The sequence below is a fragment of the Panulirus ornatus genome, chromosome 1 (assembly GCF_036320965.1).
Source record: "Panulirus ornatus isolate Po-2019 chromosome 1, ASM3632096v1, whole genome shotgun sequence".
Classification (NCBI taxonomy): Eukaryota; Metazoa; Arthropoda; class Malacostraca; order Decapoda; family Palinuridae; genus Panulirus; species Panulirus ornatus.
The window spans coordinates 11,420,179-11,426,178 of NC_092224.1; the positions used below are offsets into that span (position 1 = coordinate 11,420,179).

General features: G+C 40.3%; 3 non-coding genes across 3 annotated transcripts; all 3 read left to right on the top strand.

The window, feature by feature from the left end:
* Positions 1-1,613: 1,613 nt before the first annotated feature.
* Positions 1,614-1,686, top strand: TRNAR-UCU (transfer RNA arginine (anticodon UCU)). Its single transcript has one exon. It is a non-coding gene; the product is annotated as a tRNA-Arg (tRNA).
* A 1,329-nt stretch (positions 1,687-3,015) lies between these two features.
* Positions 3,016-3,088, top strand: TRNAR-UCU (transfer RNA arginine (anticodon UCU)). Its single transcript has one exon. It is a non-coding gene; the product is annotated as a tRNA-Arg (tRNA).
* A 2,372-nt stretch (positions 3,089-5,460) lies between these two features.
* Positions 5,461-5,533, top strand: TRNAR-UCU (transfer RNA arginine (anticodon UCU)). The gene has a single exon. It is a non-coding gene; the product is annotated as a tRNA-Arg (tRNA).
* Positions 5,534-6,000: the final 467 nt, after the last annotated feature.

The following is a 6,000-nucleotide window of genomic DNA, read 5'->3' on the forward strand; positions in this document are numbered from 1 at the left end:
TCGGTTCTAAACATTACTTCTCATACCTCATACATAACATGTTCAAAAGCGTTATCACAGAGGAAGATGTTGTAAAGTTAATGCTTGTGAGGTGGGGAGCAATGGAGGTTATAAAAACAATAATATATCTAAAAAGAAAAAAAAGGAAAACATTAACAGATCACTAAAAGATTTTGACCTGTACAAGGCTCATGGTCCTGATGAAATTTCACCACATGAGCTGCAGACGTGGGCAAATATCCAAGACACACCCCGTGAATTACTGTTGTAGATGTCGTTTGAGAAAACATAGTTCCAAGGGAGTGGAGAAGGGCAAATATATACCCATTTTTAAGAAAGGAGACTAGGAAGAGGCACTGAACTGCAGATCAGCCTCTTTGATGAGTATAGTCAACATGGTACTAGAAAAGATCACTAGAAAGCAAATGGATGACCTGCATAAAATAATTACTTAGTGAGAGGCAACACGGTTGTAGGGAAAGGTTATGTGTAACGAACCTCGTAGACTTCGACAAGAGTGTGAGCTTTAACTTAGAAGGAAAGTTTGGCTGGATAGTTCGTATCAGGACTGCCAGAAAGCATGTGGCACTATACCGCATGGGAGTAGGGTTAAGAAACTGGATCACCAGGCTGAAGTAAGGGTAAGACTACACAGTTGGACAGAAGATCATCTTAGCAGAGGAGAACAAAGGACATGAGTTAGAAAAGAATTCTCCATCCTGGTGGAGGTTTACCAGCTGAGTAACGCAGGGCTTACCAGAAGGTATGAACACTTACCTGACCATGTTTGCCGATGATGAAGATTTGAAAAGCAAGTAGGATTTCATCAACTTACACAGGGAACTACACAGACTCCAGGATTGGTTTGATACATGGTTGATGGAATTCAACCACTGCAAATGTAAAGTAATGATGAAGGGACGCAGTGAAAGAAGAATCTGTGTTTGAAATATCGTTAGTAACCCGTCACCAGTCCTACATATTGAGAGCTGGAGTTAAAGAGACAAACTGTCTCATAGCAAATATTAGAATAGCCTTTAAGCATATGAATAAGAAATATTTAACAAGCTGTCCTATAAGGTCAGATTAGAATATGTGTCTTATGTTTGGTTATCGCACCTAAAGAACAAAGAACTAACAAAGAACAAAGAACTAATACAGAAGATTTAGAGGAGGGCAACAAAGACAGTATCAAAATTAGGACACATGAGTGATAGGAAAAGGCTAGAGGCTTTGAATATGCCCTCATTGAAGAAGGATGAGTGAGCGGTGACCAGGTCACAACTTTATGGTTTTCAAAAAGGATTCTTGGCGTGGACAGAGAACAGATTTTCGAGAGATATGAATAGAGAGCAACATGAGAGCATAACAAAGTAGAGAAGGTCCAAGCGACGAAATCCCACGAACTTCCTCCCCGTACAGTACAGATAAGTAATTACAAACATAATTACTCAAAGACTCAAAAATATGTACACTTAAATTACACACAAAACAATATGAAATAAAAAACACGTATGAAGAAATGCATACATATTTTACTTTTCTTCCCTGACATGTACTCTAAAGCAATGAGATATTTCATTCATAATCTGGTATGCAAATTAAGGAAAACTGTCCCCGTGGCGCAGTGGAAAGCGCGATGGACTTCTAATCCATAGGTCCCGGGTTCGACCCCCGGCGGGGATGACCAGTTTTGAATCACTCCAGTCGAATAGTAAAGTCAACGCCTCCTAAGAGCGCGATTTCCGAGCGAATCCTAACTTTGACGTGGAAATGAAAGATTGGTGTCCACCAGTGTGAGACTTCCTCTTCGTCGCTTCACATACTCACACACACACACACACACGCAGTCTTTGAGATGTTTGATACCTGGTTCACATCTTGGTGAAAGATGTTCACAGAAACCCATGACACTGATCCCTAAAGTCTACTGAGTTACCAATATACCAAGCAGGCAGCCGAGCCGACCTCGCACTGAGCACAAATATCTTGAGTTTTAGATTTCTTGATATGCGTAAATGACAGGCGATATGAGACTTAACGTATTAACTTAAATCTTTTATACAAAACTCTTCTTCGTTGCTAGTCTCTTTTCTATCTAGATTAAACCTTCGAAATTTCGATTCTAAACATTACTTCTTATACTTCATACATAACATAATCAAAAGTGTTTTCACAGATGAAGATGTCATAAACCTAATGCTTGTGAGGTCGGGTGAAAACGTTTTGAAAAATATTATATCTGAAAAAGGCATTAACAGATCACTAAAAGATTTTGACCTGTGCAGGGCTCATAAATCTGATGAAATCTCACCGCATGAGCTGAAGACGTGGGCAAATATCCTAGACAAACTTCTTGAATTACTGTTGTAGATGTCTTCTGAGAAAGACATAGTGCCAAGGGAGAGGAGAAGAGCAAATATATACCCATTTTTAAGAAAGGAGACCAGGAAGAGGCACTGAAGTACAGATCAGTCTCGCTGATGAGTGTGGTCTGCATGGCACTAGCAAAGATAATTAGCAAGCGAACGGATGACCTGCATAAAAGAATTATCGCGTGAGAAACAACGCGGTGGTAAGGAAAGGTGTCATGTGTAACCAACCTCTTAAGGCTTCGACAAGAACTCTGCAATAAAAGGTTTGAACTAGTACAAATCTTATCATTTTACCTTCGCCCATGCATCATATAGCTGCAGATGAACTGAGTAAATATGTATTCGGATAAAGAAAACGACACCTGTTGTCCTGAAACGGACCATAAATTCGTAATCTGCATCGGAAATAGGTATAGAAAAGTTACACTGCATCCTTGATGAGAAAAAAATTCAATTTTGTTGACCAATGTAATTACTCAAAGTCGCAAAAGATACCAGACTATGACTTAAATCACGCACACATAAAATATACACATGCATGCATATACATATATTATACATATGTGTTTCCTCATATGACATGTACTGTAAGGCACTGAAATGTCTCACTCATAATATGCTTATCACACAGGAAAACATTGTCCCCGTAGCGCAGTGGAAAGCGCGATGGACTTCTAATCCATAGGTCCCGGGTTCGATCCCCGGCGGGGATGACGAGTTTTGAGTCACGCCACTCGTATGGTAGAGCCTATACCTCTTAAGTGGACGCTTTCCGGGTGAATCCTAACTTTGACGTGGAAATGAAAGACTGGTTTCCACCACCCTGAGACTCCCTCTTAGTAGCTTCACAAAATCACACACACACACACACTCACACAGTCTTTGAGATGTTTGATAGCTGGTTCACATCTTCGTTAAAGATGTACACAGAAACCCATGACACTGACCCACTGATCCCTAAAGTTTACTGAGTTACCAATAGACCGAGCAGGCAGCCGAGCCGACCTCGCACTGAGCACAAATATCGTGAGTTTTAGAAGATCTCTGAATATACGCAAAGGACAGACGATATATGACTTAACGTCTTAACCAGCATCCTTCGCGTATAATCATTCTTCGTTGTTAACTTTTTTCATATCTAGATTAACTCTTCAAAATCTCGACTTTAAACGTTAAACCTTAAGTCCTTACGAATATCTAAGCACATATTCAACTCACTTTCACACTTTCCATATTTTCATGGTTTGATTGTAAATATCATCTTTAACTTGCCACCTCAAGAGGTGTCACTTTCTGTCGGGAAACCATACAAAACGTGCCACAAGTAACTCTACAACATGTTTAAAGCAAGAGGATGTTACACACCCAATATTTGTGAAATGGGATGAAGAATTTTAGAAAACATTGCAATATATAGAAACAGACAATAAGAGATTACTTAAAGATCTTGACTCATACAAGGCTCTTGGTCCTGGTGAAATTTCACGACAGGTGCTGAAGATGTGCGTAAATATCCTAGATAGACAGACTGCTTCAGTTTCTGTTCTAGATGTCGCTGGAGACAAGCATAGGGAGTAGAAAAGGACAAATTCATACTTAGTTGTAAAAAAGGAGACCAGGAAGAGGCACTAAACTACAGACCAGTCTCCCTGACGAATGCGGTCTGCAAGGTACTATAAATGATAACCAGAAAGCAAATGGATGACCTGCATAGAAGAATTACCTAGTGAAAGGCAACACGGTTTAAGGGAAAGGAGATGATGTGTAACGAACCTCTTAAGACTTCGACAAGAGAGTGAGCTCTGTCTCAGACAGAAGGGAAAGTTGTGTGAATTATTTGCATTTGGACTGCCAGAAGGCGTTTGACACCGTACCGCATGCAAGGCTCATTAAGAAACCGGATCACCTGGCAGGAGTAAGAGGAAGAATCCCCGGATGAACAGGGAATGAAAGACATGTTAGGGAAGACTTCTTCATGTGGATGGAGGTCACCAGCGGAGTAACGCAGTGCTCAGTCCAAGGTCCATTAATCTCGTTGATCTGTGCGAATGACTTGCAAGAAAGATTGAACTTCTACTTGAATATGTCTGCAGATAATGCACAGGTCATGAAGAGGAAGCATTGCATCAACTTGCGAGGGGAACTAGGCAGACTTATAGAGCTGGTCTGATACATGGTTAATGAAATTCAGCCCAAGCAAATGTAAAGAAATAAGGATAAGACAGAGTGAAAGGAGACAATACGATTATCAACTGCCAGGAAATAAGCCTCAGGATTCTATGTGTAAAAGAGACTTGGAAGTTGACATCGTCCCTAACCTGTCACCAGAGTCCCACATAAGGAGAGGAGTTAAGGAGACAAACTCTATTCTATCAAATATCAGAATGGCTTTCAAGCACATAGATAAAGAAATATTTAGCAGGTTATTCATATCTTACATAAACCCAAAACTAGGATATGTTTCTCAAGTATGGTTACCGCACCTATAGGAGAAAAAAATAGCTAACAGAGAAGGTCCTGATGAAGGCAGCAAAGTTGGTACCAAAATCAAGAAAGTTGGGTTACAGAAAAAGGTTATATGCTTTCAAAGAAAGAAGAGTGAGAGTTTACCTGATCACAAACTTAACGTTTTCAAAACATATCAGTGACGTGGACAGTGGACAGTGACCAGTTCTTCGGAAGATGTAGGGACAGAGCAATATTAGGATATGACAAGAAATTTAGTTAGGAAAATCATCAAAGGAACATATAGAAAAGTAGTGGAAGGATGGAACGAACTGAAAGGGTATGTGATAATGTCGAGAGCATACAGAAATTTAACAGTTTCTGGAACAGTGCAGAACGTTCAAAATATGAGGCCCCACGAGTGTAAAAATACCTCCCAGTACGGTACAAATCAGTAACTGTAAATACATGATCAGTGAAAGTCGCTTCTATAGTTACCGTGACATAAATCACACACATAGAATACTCATGTGTATGTATGTACATAGGTCATACATTATCTTTCATTCTCACTTGTGATACGTGCTTTAAGGCACTGAGATGCCTCACTCATAACCTGGTTATCAAAATAAGGACAGTTGTCCCCGTGGCGCAGTGGAAAGCGCGATGGACTTCTAATCCATAGGTCCCGGGTTCGACCCCCGGCGGGGATGACGAGTCCTGAATCACTCTAGTCTAATAGGGAAGCTTCTCCTGCTAGGAGGATCTTTTCCGTTCGAATCTTAACTTTGACGTGGAAATGAAAGACTGGTGTCCACCAGTGGGAAACTCCCGCTTTGTATCCACACAGTCACACACACACACATACACACACGTGTTTGATATCTGCCTCACTTCTAAGCGAGAGACATCCAAAGAAGTCCATGACTTTGATCCCTCAAGTTTACCGAATTACCAATATACTGAGCCGGCAGCCGAGCCGACCTCGCACTGAGCACAGATTTATTGAGATTTAGAATCTCTCTCAATATACATGAAGGACTAACGATGTATGAATAAACGTACTTTTCAACATCTTTTACATCAAATTGTTCATTGTTGTAAGACATTTTCATGTCTAGATTAATTCTTCTGAGTCCCGACTTTAAGCATTACTACATATGTCTTTACAAAACTCAAA